The 16,751-nt window shown below is 45.3% G+C and overlaps 1 long non-coding RNA gene across 1 annotated transcript in view; it reads right to left on the bottom strand.

The window, feature by feature from the left end:
- Positions 1-469: 469 nt before the first annotated feature.
- LOC142894273 (uncharacterized) overlaps positions 470-16,751 on the bottom strand; it is a 65,608-nt gene continuing 49,326 nt past the window's right edge. Inside the window, exon 3 of the long non-coding RNA XR_012927805.1 lies at positions 470-569. This is a non-coding gene — a long non-coding RNA (uncharacterized LOC142894273). The remainder of the gene's footprint in view (positions 570-16,751) is intronic.

Below are 16,751 nucleotides of genomic sequence, written 5' to 3'. Positions count from 1 at the left end.
AAAACAAGGCGCTGTCTTTTTGTCTTAGCACTGAATGGAGTGCTGTTGCCCGCGGAATATTAATAAAAACAACACAACTATTTGTGTTGTAGACTGGACAACAGAAAGTGAACCGTAGGTGTTACATTAGCTTTGCAGTCAAAGTGTGGGAAAAAGAAGAAGAAGCACTAAGTCCAACAGGCAGCGCCGCAAACATTTCCTGCTCTTGGTAGTATTTATTTGTCTGGCTATTGCAATTTCCAAGCAAAGGCCAGCCTGTGGCTCCAAGAGGAATAACTGCTCATACTGATGATACAGCCTGTAGTCAATGAGATAGAAAAGAAGCAGGGCCCAGGCAATGTTTTGACTCATTGTTTGCCTTCCAGAGACTTGCTATGGGAAATGTCCACTCTCCGTTTATTCTTGTTCCTCGGCCATAAAAATCTTTGTTTGTCTGCGTTACTCATCCACTCACCCCCTTTGCTCCAAACGCAAACCTTTCCTCGGTGTCCTCCATCGCTGTCTGCTTTCTCCCAGGCGACTCCCTGAAGTCCTCTTGATCCCAAACAAAGGTAGAGTTCTTGAATTGGCTTTGGGGGGGAAACAAGACTAAGAGAATGTAATGTATCTGTTTCAATCCAGGCAGCCGCTGGGAGCAAATATTGACATGTAATTCTTTCTTCTCTCCCCTCACTGTCTGTGGCCAGACCTTCACTTCCATTACAGCGGTGAGGGAGAGTGGGAGGGAGAGTCGGTGTCGCCGGGGAGACCGACACCAATGATATATTTTCCGTCCCTTTCTCCCATTTGCGCCCGCTCCTTTTCCTGGGGGCTGCCCAGCTCCTTTTTTTTTTTTTTTTTTGCCATCGCCGCCGCTGTTGTCGATCTTGCCGGGTGAGAAAGCCGAGCCCTTTCCAACAAGGTAAATAACCATTAGACAGTGAGTGGGAAAGGGGGCTAGCGTAGTCGGAGAATAAAACGAGGAGGAAGACAAGGGGACATGATGAAAAAACTTAGATTTGCATTTGCAGCCCTTTCAATATCCACAAGCCCCCCACCCACCCACACACACACACACACACACACACACATTGTGTTCCACCTTTCTCCCGTTATTTGTCTTTGCCTGCAATGTGTCTCGATTGGACAGGGAAGACCTTTTACTATTCACGACTTGTAATATCGCAACACAATGGCTGTTGCTCACATGGCAGTGGGATTCGTCACTATTTATCTCGCGAACACACAGACATAGAGGGACGTGGAGACAAAAAGAGGGAGAATAATGTAAATGGAAGGGAAATAAAGTCATTCATTTTATTTCCGAAGCACAATATCCTGTTGCTGGAGGGGCGGCGGCAATGCCGCAGCTCCGCTCGCCATATCGCACGTTGGACGCGATCAATTGATCACAGACGCCGCTTGTTGCTCGCCGTTTGCTGTCTGCCTGACCGTCTGCCTTTCATCCTCTTTATGTCTGCATCTCCCATCCTCTCCTCTCCATCCTTCTGCCTCTCCCAAGCACCCCACTTCTCATCTCCCTCCATCTGCCAGCCCTCGCCGCATCCCCTTCTGTTTCTGCAGTCATCTCTCTAACTCCGTCCCTTTGTCTAGGGCAGCGCTCTCTCCTGTCAGACACCCCTCCTCTCCTCCTCCTCCTCCTCCACCTCCTGTTGCTCTGAGGGTCCTCGGGAGACACTTGTGGGAAAGGCAGGGCCTCGTACACTCAGAGGTTATGAGTGAGAAACAGTGAATCGAGTTCAGGGCTCCCCGAGTGTTTGCTCGCCATTCGAGCCCCCTTGCTCGCATTCGCCGATTCCATGAATAATTGATTAAATAATGGAAAATGTAATGAGGGAGTTTTAAAATTCAAATTTAAATCAAACAAGTAGCCACGGCACTCGCACGCTCTCCAATAAGCAGAGTGATTGGCTGGAGGATGGGGCAATGCAACTGCAGGGCTCACCGGGGCATGGAGCGAGGAGATTAATCTGAGGGTATTTCAAGGAGTTGCAAGCAGGTGCATTTGCGTGCGCTCAGGGCTTTGAGCCCAAAGTGTCACCCTTAAAGGGACAGTTCATATGAAAACGCCACACACCATTTTGTGGATGGAGGATTTTTAAATTCATGGTACTGTTCTTCAATTAATACAACAGAAATAATTCCAGCTAATTCACACTAATGGAAGCAGCAGATTAAGATGATAGAAAACAACAACATATAAAGAATAACTTAGAATAGCCACTCAATTCTCCACGTCGGCTCATGAAACCTTTTCTTAACTCTTTACTGTGTCTTCTTGTTTCTTTTTTTTTTCTTTTTTTTGTTTTTTACCAGAAATTTGATTGCTAGTTTGAGCCACTGGATCATCCACTTGCATTCACACTGGTACAAACTGCACCAGGGTTCAGCTTGCAATCAAATGAGACCCACGTTCTCAGGCATCCCAGAGTTCAGTCTGATTGCACTTTGACATTGGCCAAAAGGTTCAAACTATCTGAAAAGAAAAATGAACTGTGGTCACTTGGTTCCAAACAAACAGTGATGATGTCAAAGTTCCAATTGCAGACACTTGGACGACACCAAACACAAAGCAAGGGGACCTGCAGGGTTTGTCGTTTGGGTGCAATTATTTTGGTCTGTGGAACTCCAGAACAGTTATGTGGATTAGAAAATGTCACCATAGCCGACAGAATTAAAACAAATGTGGTAAATATTAAAACAATGAAATTTCAGTTTCGGCTGAACTATTCCTTGAACATGTTTGCATGTGTGCCGCTTCATCTAATTTCCAGCGACATAGCCTCCTCCTAAAAGGCCCCTACATTTGTGTTGGGCGTGTGTTTATAGTCAGTGTGTCGTGTTCAGGGGCCTGCGAGCGAGGAGTCGGTAAAATAAAATAACAGCAAATAAATAAAATAAAATAAGAAAGATTGCATTTGCATGTCTCATACGGCGCTCCGGTGCTTCCGACTCGGATGTGTGAACGAGTGCGCGGCTCGCGGAGCCGACTCGCATGCCTGTTCGCGGCATGAATGTCCATTAATGTCACGCTCTGGCGGCGGTGAGCGACATGACGGATCAGACGGTGGCGGTCGGCACGGCACCGAGGGGGGGGGAAAAAGGGGATCCGTGTTCGGGAGAGGCCGCACCGTACGGAAAACGCATCACAGTCGCGTTGGTTCGTGCACTCTCCCCGTGACACCCCCTCTCCCCTCTCACTCTTTCTCTCCCTTGGCTCCGGCGTGCTCCTTCCCCTTCCTCTGTCTTTTCCTCTTCATCGCTCACTCCATAATTTCACCTCTGCTCCGCAACACTCCCCTGCACTCTCTCAGCTCTCGCTCAGACATCTCGGCCCCCACCCGCCGTGGCACAATGCAGGGATCATTAGAGACTTAATGGAGGTAGCCATTTTCTGCAGGGGGGGAATAACAATGGCAATGAGCAGTATCCACCACTGCCCCCCCTCCCGCCCCTTCTTCTCCTTCTCCCCTTCCATCCATTTCCCCCTTTATTCGGCCTTTTTTCAGTGCCTTGTTGCTCTCTCCTGCCGCTCTGACAGAGGCGCCGAGCGCTGCGTGCACCTGGCGCCGGGCCGGTCCTCCTGTCTCATTTACGGCGATATTGGACTGGGCTCTCGAGTTTGTGTGCGTCTGCATGTTTTTGACGCGGGAGACACCGTCACCGCCAGGTTGCTGCACGGGGCAGCCGTGCGCCTCGACACGTCGGCAAGAACAAACACAAGTGGGAACACACACGCACGCGCGCAAACAGTAGTTTCAGCTCATATTTCTTCCAGTGACTCGCTGAAAGTTTATTTTTGTGTGTTTTTTTTTTTGGAGGCGTGGGCAGAGAGGAGGGAAAGTTCACTTGTGAAAAAAACAAGCAAAAAAAAACAGAGGTTGAGATAAAAACTGGTGAAATTTGTATACACGCACGCAGGTACAACCTCCTTGATGTCTGCGTTTTTAAATAATGCAAAGCTTCTTTAACCGAAAGCAAATAGAGACAGTTTTGACTTTTTTTTATATATATATACTAAGGCAGGATGCTATTAAAGTTGGCCAGCAGCTGAACCATGCAGATTTCAAACTGGGATCTCACTCATTGATCTTGCAAACCATCAACAGGCGACACGTTCAATAGGTTCGGTTCAATTTTCATGGATTTCAAATTCAGTCAGAGCAGCGACTGCTCCGAGCTGCTATGTAAATCTGCAGGAGAGCAGGAGCAAGAGGAAGCGCCGACGATAATAAAAAAAAAGGTTTCTGCTGAGATCAGCTGGGATACTGGAGTAGTGGCAGTTTTATCAGAACCGGATGGCATTTTCACAATAATAGACTTGGACAGCATCTTTTTTTTTAATCTGACACGTGACTGGATTTGGCAAGAGTTTAGTTACATTTAGCTAAATCTCCTCTCACACTAATAAAAAGCCTCAAGGTGTCGCGTTCTGGCCTCCCTCTATTCCAAACAGTTTCTTTGGGAAATGCAAATGTCCCATTTGCTGTGCCAGGTTTGAATGTTAGTCTATAAATGCAGAAGTTGCTTTTAAATCAAGTACATTATAATTCAGATCACATATTATTCTTTATGCCCAGTTATTACCAGTGGTGGGTTGATAATTTGGGAAAACAAAACCATCACTTCTGGAAAGAGAATGAGAGCTTCTGAGAGGCAACACTGCAGGAATAATCATGAACTCATATAAAAAAAAGAATAGCTATAGTTTATTTAATGATCATCGAGGGACTCTTCAACAAAGTCGTCTCTATGGGCCAATAATCTTTTACAGGAGAGAATCCTCTCTCCTGTGCCATCCTTAATCTGATTTTAAGAATGTATTTTTTAATGTTTCTTTAATCACAATGTTGCACATATTACATTTTCTTTTAATTTTTTCTTAATTAAAAAAGGTGTCATATTATGTAAAAAAGAAAAAAAAAGTCTTTACCAATGGGTTCTAGCTATAATATGTGTATCAAACCTGTCACTCACCTTATCGGAAATGAGAAAAGTTCACTTTTCCAAGGTCTTCCCACTTTATAAAATTTGTCACTCGAAAAAAGAAAAGAGAAGGAAATCAGCCCTTTGATACGTCACAAAGCACATCAATAATCATCCAAGAAAAACTGCTTAGTGTGTCGGAGTTTTTCTTTTTTTTTTCCCTCTCTAAACATTTAACATGTACAACAAAAGAGCAAGCAACAGTTATGGTATTGTGTCATTTGCAAGCCAAGGTTAATGCGTTCATTATTTATTTTTTTATGAGCATACTAAATAACTTGTTAAATAAATAAGAAATTAAATTAAAAAAAATAAAATAAATAGATATTTTATATATTACATTTTTTTATTATCATCTTTGTGAAGTTCTCCTCACATGCTGAATCTATCCTGGAGGCTTGTGTGAATGTAACACCTGACTGACACACTTTTAATTTGTCTCAAAATACACACACACACACACACACACACACACACACACACACACACACACACACACACACACACACTAACTGAACACATTGATATACACCAGGGCCCCCGGTCACAAATTGTTGCCATTAAATTTTCATCATGTAGATTTGACTCTGATTAATATGAATGAGTTCTCCCGTGTGGTTGCAGCAGTCCATCTGTGAGAAGATCCACCACGGTACAAATGTGTTGCACTGCACACACATTCCGATTTACTGACTGACCTCAATGTCTGCAACATGTAGATTGAAAAACACGTACGTCCGCACGCGCACACACACTCTGTGCCCTGTGTCGGTCCACTCCTCCTTCTCATCCATCCTTTCTCCTCTCCTCAGTTTATATAAGCCTGTCCTACACTTCACTCCTCCTCCATCACTGCACGCTGCCACAAATCGCAGAAAGCCTGAAAGGACAGAGGGGGGCATTAGAAAAGAGGGAAAACGGAAAACAGCAAAAAGAAAGGGAGAAAAAGGTGAGAAGGTGTTAGTGGGGGTCTCTCTTTCTTCCACTTTGACAAAAGACCAGTGGGCATCAACCTGCGGCCTACCTGTCAACACCGGGCCAAAGAATGAGCAGCCAGCTGTCTAGATCGACACTGAGGAAAAGTGGTGGTGGATGTGCAGCAGTAATAACAAGCCGCAGTGGAGCAGGCAGTTTCTTCAGCTAAAAGGAGAAATACAAAGAGCCGAGGTGTCAGCGAATGAAAAACAAACGTTGAAACAATTGCACTGGTCGAGATTACAAAAATGAAGAATGCATCCAGCTTGGCATAAAAATCACACCCCCGGTTATAAGCTCTTATTAACTTTCTGGAGAAAATACATCAACTACCTACAGAACAGCAGGGAAACATCAATATAAATTAGTTTTTATCTGTTTCAGGTATGACCACGGCAACAACAGTGATGCAAAAAAAAAAAAAAAAAAAAAAGACAGGAAAAGAAAAGAAAAGAAAAGAAAAGAAAAAAAACAGAGCGAACAGTCTGCTTCGGTTGTTATTATTTTCTGGGTCTTACAGCACTTTGTTCGAATTTTTTTTTCCTCCCGTGTCCATTTTGCTTCCTCTCAGCTTTTTTGAGTTTCACAGCTGCCGCGGCGGTCTGCACATCTGAAAGCCCCTAAATCTGAAATTTGCACGAAGGGGCACGCTGCACCCAGTCATTTATGCCGCTGCACCCGCTCATCTTGCCTCTCCATCTCGCCTCTTTCCCTTCTCTCCTCAGAACCATCAACCACGGCAATCAGCCCAGATCTTCTCCAAGAGCGGGCAGGCGGAGTGAGGAGAGCGCAAGGAGAGGGAGGACGAGGGGGCGAGATACTGGAGGGAGAAACTGGCGGGCACGCCGAGGCGCCCTGACATTTAAGACGGCACATGTTCTGGCCTTGATGGGACTGATTGGTCTGCCATTGATTTTCATTCACGTTTATTTTACATACACGGCGCGCGATTGAGACTGACAAAACTTTTAATGCAATAACGCACCACATAATAAAATATCAATTGTCCCTAAATTCAATATTTGATAAAGGTTACCGCTGACTTAAAGATTCAGTCTGGATCGTTCTGGTCAAACCAAATTCACTTCTCCAAAATTAGCATAAACTGTCACGTCAAAGCAGTCACGTTTAGAAGTGACGTTTGGGAGCTTTCAAAACTTAAAAACATGCCGTGATGAGAAGCACAATTGACGGGGGAGAAAATGTGCTCTTCCTCATATACATTTTTACCATTTTCAACAATGTAATTGCTGTAGAGTCAGAGACGATTTGTTGTGAGTGATGGAAAAAAACAAAAAACAGAAAGTCAGTGAGTGCCTATTTCTGTAATCACATGGTGTGAAAATAAGTGAGGACTCACGTGGCTTTTCCAAAATGAAACCAGTAAGCCTCTATAAGTGGGCCTCCACAGCGGTAATCTACTGCATTTTCATATTTATATTCAAGCTCCATAACAAGAGATTTATTCTCTAGTTTTGGGAAGGCAAACAAGTGAAGAACACAACCGACATCCACTCCACTGCGTCCCGAAAGAAAAGAAAAGAAACGCTTTTATCAAACGGCGTGTGTTATTAGCATGCATCGGTCCACTAGACACTCACGTTAGTTTGTGTTTTGATTTCATTTATTTTAAATTGTGACCATTTTATGATACAATTATGTTCCTTTGCTCTGACTGTTCAGTTTCGCTTTATTGTATTTTGTAATTATTTTCCTTCCAAAAGAAGCATTTGAGAAAAATGCCATACTTAAAATAATCAAAAAGAAAAGAAATGCACAATTGTTTTTTTATTCATGTGTTTGTCCCTTTGAGAACATTTTAATCAGTTTAAGAGTTAAGTACCCGAGGGACCACACCAATATTTTCCGGTCTGGCGGCCGAGATGGAAGAGCGGCGTGAGCGATGATGGAGCAAACACAAATCGGCGGTGGAAGCGAAGGGGGTGTGGAGGGGAATGGAGAGGGAGGAGTGCGATAAGACGGCCAAGGAAAGCAGAGTGGGCGGCGGCGGCGAGGAGTGACGAGAGCTGATCTCTATTGATCACCGCAGACAGCTTCATTATCAGCACTTACTGGACACAAGGTGAATTCACAAACTACTTCCTTTGGCGTGCAGCGGTCTCCCTGCGCGCGTGTGTATGTGCGTGCCCGTGTATGCGTGCATGCGCACCCGGTGAATCACTTTTAAAGTGGACTTTGCTAGCGGTTGTCAAAATGACGACTTTAATCCAGTCAGGTTGGACTTTCCTCCCTCCAGAATCCGCCTCGAGGAGGAAAAACCAGACCTCGATTCCCCAAACTACTGACAAAAGCAGCCATATTGTAATCAAACGACTCTAATCTCATTGTTGCGGAATTCTTTTGTCCTGACCCACAACAATTGCACGTGGATGCGTCTCCTTAGTGCTTCACAACAGCGAGTACTTAGAGCACATTCATGAATTAATGAGGCCGGCTGTTGAGACGTCTCCGGGAGAGAAGCGGCGGAGAGCATTGAGCGATCAAGTAGGACTGATCGCTCAATGCTAGAGAATGAGGAAGGAAGGAACAAGGAGACAAAATAGGCTTTTGTGAGCAGCGGCGGCAAGGCCGTCCTCTGCTCACTTAGCTGGAGTTTCATTCTGCGCAGCCTCTGAAGGGAACATATTAACATCACTGCTGGGAATACGGCTGTTTCGTCCTCCACAAAATTGAATGTTTTCGGACAGTGATGGTAAAAAATTCATGTAAACATTTACATGCTACTCTACTGAGTTCTGTTGTGCACATGACACAACCATTAGAGTTAGAGTCAGTCCCAGTCTTACAGCAGTAACATTCCGACCCTGAACAAACCAGCATATACTGTGAACATGTTGTTTTTTCCTTTAATCGCATATGACCTCCATACCTTTCTGTATGTGGTTAATACCAGCTGCAATGTTTGAAAGTCCATACTCGGGGAGATATAAATATCTTGAACAATATAATATATTTATTTATTTGACAAGAAAATTGTATCACTGTGATTGTGTGACACTGCCAAGACTGCTACGTCCCTATAAAGTGCAGCTAAAACAGCATTTTGTGTGCTACATGTGCGTGCTAATTCTAGAACGTTGTCATGTTTTGCACCAGAAGTCATTTTATTTTCCAGTGCGTCACTTGTTCCAGGCGATACTGTCTTTTGTTTTATTTTGCTTCTGCCTGAACAGTCACGAGTCCGTGTTGCGAATTTGAGAACCACCCATCCCATAGCGACTGCTCCATTTTTTTCCTCTTTTTTTTTTTCGCATTTTGGATGAAACCGCCGTGTTTCTTGCTGAGTGGATGACTGCTGTGTGAGCCACGGTCACCGCAGAAGACAAAATGTGGGAAGCATAATGCATGTAAACAGGCGAGCTCGCCGAGACGGCCTCGGATCAAAGAGGGCTGGAAGGGCCGGGAAGGCGTCGTGGCCACATTAGCTCCGTCCCTGTCTTTCTTCCCCCTCACCCGACGGTCCCTCTGCTTGGTTTCCTCCGATAAAGCGGGCACAGGCCGCGCGGTCCACTCCGCGTCCCGACCATTACGCCAATGAATGCAGCATCCGAGCCCATTCAACAGTCGACAGCATAATGTGGCAGAGCGGAGGGAAGGCGGCGTATAATGCACGTTCTCTTCAAATCTTCTTTCTTTCCCTTTCACAGTGCGCCTCGACCTCCCTCTCTCCCCCTCCCCCCCAACCTCACCCCCTCACCTCATATCTGCCTTTCATTACCTGGAGAGGAGGTGGATTGTGCAGAAGGAGGGAGGGAGGGAGGGAGGGAGGGGGTTGAGATTGAAGGTAGTTAGTGGTTGCTTGGGTTGGTGTGTGTGTGTGTGTGTGTTTCAGTAGGCGGTGGCGGGGTATGAAGACAGAAGGGGGAAAAAAAAAAAAAAAAAAGAGTGAGCGAAGGTTTGCTAGGAGTTGCCGTGGCAACAGCGGCGGGCCCTCGTTAGCCCAGCAGGTGCTAATAGGGATAACAAGGGGGCGCTAGGAGGGGAGCAGGTTGGGAGGGTGTAGTGTGGGGGGTGTCCGGGAGGGGTGGGGGGGGGGGTCGGGGGGTTCCACAAACCTTTATCTCTCCCAGCATCCTCTGCTCCTGCCTCGGCTCCTCTGCCTCCTTTTGTTTTTGGTCCTCCTGCCTTCCGTCTCGTCCTCCTCACGCTCCCTCCATTTCTTTTTCACCTCCTTGTTTTTCCCCTCCTTCTCCATTTCGAGCATCTCTTTCCATTTCAGCTGCACCAGTTGTTGCACTCATTTCAACAACCGCCGGTTCCCCACTCTCCCCCCACTCTCTCTTTTCCCCCGTTTCTTCGCTTCCATTTTTGCCTTCCTCTGAAAGCCTGCTCCTCCTTTCCTCCCCTCCATCCTGTCCTCTATCCATCCTTACAGTACTTCAAGATAGATGGAAAATCAAGTCCTCAAGCGACTCTCTCTATGAAAAAAAGAACGGGTGGAGAGGACAAGGAAATAAAGTCCGAGGGGCTGGCCAGGGTGAAAAAAAGAAAGAAAGAAGGAAAGAAGAGGAGGCAGGGGACAAGAGAGGACATTCAAATCAATACAGCTATTTTGTCAGGTTGTCAGTGTGTGTTTTCAGCTGCCTTGTGTTTGAGTCCTGCCCCTGTACCATTATTCCTCTGTCTCCGTCGTGCTAATCGCACAATCCCGCTGCAGCCGTGAACCCGGCTGTCGTCTCAGGTTGTCTTCTCCGGCTCCGGCTCTGATTCTCTCCCTCCTTCCTGCCCCGGCAGCGTCCTCGTCTCCGACGACGCCGCCTCCTCAGAAGGCATTCGGCGAGAGAGGCCGGATGCCGTTTTATTCATTTCCAAGTTCACGCAACCTGATGCTAATTAAAACAAGTGCCCAAGGCCTTGCCACTTATCGGCACAAAGACTACACAGGGATTCCAGCTCAGCCTCTCAGCGTCAATGCGGCAAGACGTGTTAAGAGGGAAGAAAGAAAGGAATACGCTGTGCATCCCCAGGCGCTGCGTTGTCTGACTGGATCAAGCATTTTCTACATTTTTATCCAAGGTCAGTTTTTCTGCCGAGAGACGATTATTGTGTTGTAACTGTCTGGTACAATGTAAAGAGGACAACGTTGGAGTGCTTTCGAACAGCGTCACCCAACCTTTTTTGCACCACGGCCCGTTTTTTTTTTTTTTTTTTCAGGGACCGGCATGAAAACTGTGGTATTTTCTAAATATAATAATAAAGCGGAATCCACTCTGTACTCATTTGCAACTTTTTTTTTTTTTTTTAGCAGCGTCTTATTAACATGGCGACAACATAACATGAGTAACATAGGCCTTTTTCTTTCTCAGTACTCCAAAGGCTGCTGGTCTTTTAATGCAGGTGCTTGGTTTCTGAGTGGAGAAGCAGTTTTGAAGGCTTGATTGCCTCATTAGAGAGCCGGTCGCCGCACGTTAAGCAGAGTGGGCTTGTTGCGTCCGTGTTGTCCGTGTTAGTAGTCGGACCCCTGGTATTGTCTGGTTATATGTTGCTTTGTTTTTCTTGGAAGTGGTGGGATCTTCTTCTGTCTCCTCGCTGGGCATTTTCCTCTTCGCAAAGACGTTTGTTTTCACTCATGTTGCTTGCTAGCTTGCTGGCCAGTGGGTTTAATCTGGTGGTAACGTATCACGTGACAGAGACAAGCGCCTTGACATGCGTCAAGAGTTGAGCCATAGATGGATGTATTGGAGAGAATCCGTTAATTTCCCAAAAATAAAATTGTTTTCTGACTCAGATAATAAATAAAACTAAATTAATTTAACGGAAGTTCATCATTCTTTCTGTGCGGCCCGGTACCAAATGACAAACGGACCGGTACTGGTCCACTGCCTGGGGGGTTGGGGATCACTGCTTAGAGACAGTAACCCTCGCTACGCATCCACCTTTGCCTGAATGCAAATCAGTTCTTTCTCTCGTTTGTGTTAAATGGATTTTGCAATGACATCCTCCACTGTCGTAACACTCTCACGTTTAGGGGCGTTCTCATTGCCTTGCCTCGCCTCGCCACGGTACGTTTGTAGGGCGTTCGCACTGGCCGCTACACGGTTGTAGGGGGTGCTGTTTTGGTACCTCAGTCGCTCAGGGTCCAAGCGAGCCGAAGCGAGTTCAGTGGTGACGTAGCGACGAGCAGGGCAGTGGATTGGCTCAGTGTCCTCGTCGATGTTCCCTGTCGGAGTGGACATCGACGCCAACTCCTTCGACACGGAACTTCCGCGTCAGGTACATTTTTACCGTGAATACAATTAGCTACTATTGATGGTGTACAAATATAATTATATGTGTATATATTTTTTGAAAGCAGCTATTTCAATACATGTTCATTTTGTCTTTTGGGGAGAGGCAGGCGAACCGGGAATGCCCTCGACGTCACGAGTGTGTTCAACCATATTCGCGAAAACGACGAGCGGCAAATGGGCACATGAAGCTTTGCATGCCGCGACACAATGGGCCTGTTGTGTTCAAACCCTCATAGGGGGTAGACAAGGGCTACACATGTTAGCGCGCTCTCGCTTGCAGCCTGACCGCTCATGTGCTCCTGGTGTGCGTACTTCCGAGAGGGCGGGGCCACGTGAATCAAACACCTGCAGAGCTCACCTGTTCCCTCTCTGCGGCTCTCCAAGTCTCTGCCTCTCTGCTCTGCTGCCAGCGGACCGCCATGCACCGGCTGGATCCTGCAGCTCACCAACTATTTTGTTACGCTTAGTTCGCTGACAACACTCACACATACAGTCATGCACTCGCACACACCACTGACAACCAACATTACAGATATAGGCTGTTGTGTTCGGATGCATTTAGCTTTCGTTTTATTCTGTTAAATAAATATTCTTTCGCGGCTGCATTCCCTCGTTGCTTTTGTTTGTCAGAGAGTTGAGCGAGCTCTGACACCAGTGATAAAGCATATTTACATAAGTTATTACCTGCACACAGATCTTGGGTAGCAGTTCAGTCCTCAATACATAGGTTTGAGAACAGAGGAAGAACACACACTCACACACACTTTAAGTATTTTAGTTTTGTCCACGTATCTACAAAGTGTAATAAGGACACAAATTGTACCAGTGCAAATAAATCACTGGGAGTCGATCAGATACATTTGTGCTTGTAAATATCAGCAGCTTTGCTTGCTTGAGTCAGACTTTTTGACAGTTGCGTGTAAACTATGATTCACCAATAACTTGTTAATTTATACCCCAAAAAATGTTTTTGTGTTTTGTATGTTTTTTTTTTGTTTTGTTTTTTTCATTTCTTCTAATAAAATAAGCATAATTACAAAATAATTATTTGCATATGATTATTTGTTTGAATTGCAAAAACATGATTAAAGTGTGGCTTTGAACTGAATTTGATGGGATGAGGAATGAGTGCAGAGTTTTGGAGCTAGAACCTATCAGGCCAGACATTTGGTTTGGTCTGATGGTTTGGACATGCACAGTGGAGGGATGCTGACGATGGAAGTGCCAGGCAGGAGGTCTTGAGACAGATCAGAGAGGAGACAGAATTGTAGAGAAAGAGGACATGAAAGGAATTGGAGCAAGTGAGAACAAAAAGGGAAAACAAAAATACTGTGGTTTAAATTATAGGTCATGCCCCCCACGCCTAAACATGAAAAGACTGCTTAGCTTGGAGGCATCTTCATATCATTCCCTATGGTCAACCGGTCGACATATAGCCTGTCATGAGTATTTGCCCATGAAAATCCCATTATGTTTCTTAGGAAGAATCTCCGCGAGAGCCGTGATAGAAACCGTCACACTATAAAAATGAAATATAGAAAAGCGTGAGTGATGATCTTGCTCCAGTGATGCAATGCTGTCCTGAGAGAGCGTTGGCGTTCTGGCGAGGGGCTGCACTGGCAAGTGGTGTTCCAGAGTAACTTCCATTGTCTGCTTTGTTTCAAGGTGTCACGCGGCTGACCTGGAAAGTGTTCTACAGCGGAGTCGCAGGCTGGAGCCGAGGGTGGCGTGTTATCGCTGCACCGCTTGAAGGGCTGAAGAAGTGCGATCACGGGTTACACAGATTCCTGGAGGCTTTGCATCACCCCGCTTCCGATTTCCGCCACAGTCACGGTGACAGGTATCCGTTACTCGCCCAGTTTAGTCGGCTGCAACCAAATAAAAGGGGGTAAAACGTCGGTTGCTCTGTCAAACTGGGAGGCAACTCCTCCTGTTCCAGCATCAGCTCGCTTTGTCTTCATTTGCTAACGTTTCTGCCGCGATAACAGTACTGTCTTTTGTTTTGTTGCTGTTAAATGCTTCAAAAGAGTGAGTCATGGAAAAAACAGTGTGTTTGTATAATAATAATATGGTTCTCAAACGCTGCACATTTATTTTGAGTGATGACCTGTTGTAGTGTCATCATAGTTGAAAATCTTCCCACATTGACACTCAAAGTAAGGCTTCAAATAAAGACCTCATCTATTCTGCATTACTCTGGTTAACATTAATTATAATGCATTTGAATGCTCCATGAGTTTGCCCACGCAGGTCATTAGAAAATATAGATGTCAAATATAATGAATTATTTCAGGAGTCTAATGGAGGCTGTGAGCTTGTTTGATTATTCCTGTACCATGTGCTGAAGTACATCCTGATGTTTTATTTATGGTTTGAATGCAAACTTTTATTATGGTGTTTTTGTCGCGTCAATGCTGAATTAAGTATCGATTATGTAAGACACTGAAAAGCAAGGGAAGAAATTAGACATGGGATTTTCAAATATTAAATCCATGTGGTCAAACTTAGATGAACATATACATATAATGTGTGCAGACAGGAGAGAGGTCAGTGAGCATAATGTTGTGTTTTATAGTAATGAATTATTTTCAAGTTCAGTCTGTGAAACAGCTATTTAAAAAACAAAAAAAAAAAAAAACTTGAAACAGAAGAGAAATGCATTACATCCTGTCTTCAAATCTCCCTAACATATAATTCACCACAAGCCCACTTCCCTCAATTGTTGGCTTTGGCTGGAGGTTGCCTGAAGGACAGGAAAATATTTTCAAAATGTGTTAACACTGTGGCAGACAAATGCATATGAGATCATGGGATAATGTTATTAGCATCTCTTGGTGGACTGGTTTTAGAGGAAACCTAACACTGAACCAGGTACTTTCACACCATCATGTGTTTTTTTTTTTGTTTTTTTTTTATGCCTGCATGTAATTTGAATACACTCACTGACATTTCTTTGACCCATGTTTGACCCATTTTTAGATCATTTTTCCTTTCAGAGTCCAGAAGAGCAACTCCACAGGATCTGTTATCCCAACAAAAACTTCTCTGTATGTCCGGAAATAGTTAACAATTAGCCCGCTGTTTACAGCCTCTTGCCAGAACTGTCAGATTAAACTTTCTGCTGAAGCTGATGCTTAGTTGTGCCTTCCACATGGCCACCAGGTTGTCTCAGAGGATGGAACAAACAACTGCCTGGATTTGTTATCGCTAAAGTGAGATATGCGTCAGTGTCTTTTGTGACATCACAAAGTGACGACTGTTCAGCCTGTGGGATTTAGCTCACGCCTTCTGGAAAATGGAGCACGCAAAATAAGTTACAGGGGAGTCAATGGAGGGACCAGAGACACTTGTGCCTTTCCGGTCCCTCTGTGGGGGAAAAGAAACGTTGGTAACGTGACCTTTGGAAAGTAAGAGGCCGAAATTAAGTATCATTGTAGACATTCCAAAATATTAAGCTTTAAAATGAGGTTAAATAAGCATCTCAACATGATGAAACTGCCAAAGCTCCGACATTCAAATCTGGCACTGTTCTGCCATGATCATTCATAAGATAAGTTCATTCACTAAAAACACAGTGAAGGGCTACATGTGAACTTCCTGCAGTCTGACAAAATCATGACGATTTCGTCACACATTTACTTCATTTCTTGAGCACTCCTGCTCCCTGCAGCGTCTTCAATTGTTGTTCAACTTGCGCACACCGACATTCATACTGCTGCACAGCACTTTGGATGAAAGCGGCCCTCCAAATAGCTTATTATGCACATTGTGTATGCAAGATAGAGGACACATAAGTAAGTGCAGTGATGCGCAATCCAACAAGGACAGACACACACACTCATGCAGCGAGTGAGTCTGGATGAATAAACCAATGATGCAGAGGACTAACTCAAGGACTCCGTTTGGTCTCGCCCCCCCCCCCCCCCCCCAGCCCCTGGTACACCCACTTTTACTGTCTTCTTTATGAAAAAAAAAAAAGAAAAAAGAAAAAATAAACCAGGTGTGCATCTGGCGTTCCCTCCTTCCATGTCACCTCGGGGATGAAGGAGTGAGTGAGAGCGGTGTGGAATAGGAGAGGTTGAGGAGAGAGGAAATTCCCAGAAGGGGAGACGGCGGCGCAGACATTCCTGGGGTGTGAATCGTAACAACCACTCCTTTTTATCCGCCCTGTTAGATTCAGGTCCAAAATGCCCGGGGGTGGGTATGACCCTGAAAGTTAGACACACATCATTCACACACACACACACACACACACACACACACACACACACACACACACACACACACACACACACACACACGACAATTACAGACTCACACAGCTGGATAAAGATATCATCTGTCACGGCTGTCAGCTTACTTCTTTGCATCTCGACAACTGTGTCGAAAAATGGCCACGTTCACCAGCGTGTGCGCGGGCCGCCCGAAACACACAAAGCCTAAAATGTGTGTGTGTGTGTGTGCATGTGTCTTGGGCAAGAGAAGAGGTGTCGAAAAGGCCACATTTAGTGACTCTCATGGACAAACACACATTCATTC

Source organism: Nelusetta ayraudi, unplaced genomic scaffold, assembly GCF_046127955.1.
Source record: "Nelusetta ayraudi isolate G7.1 ecotype Tasmania unplaced genomic scaffold, CSIRO-AGI_Nayr_v1 ptg000042l, whole genome shotgun sequence".
In the NCBI taxonomy this organism is placed as follows: domain Eukaryota; kingdom Metazoa; phylum Chordata; class Actinopteri; order Tetraodontiformes; family Monacanthidae; genus Nelusetta; species Nelusetta ayraudi.
Note: the sequence above shows the minus strand (reverse complement) of the source record. Positions and strands in the feature narration are given on the sequence as shown.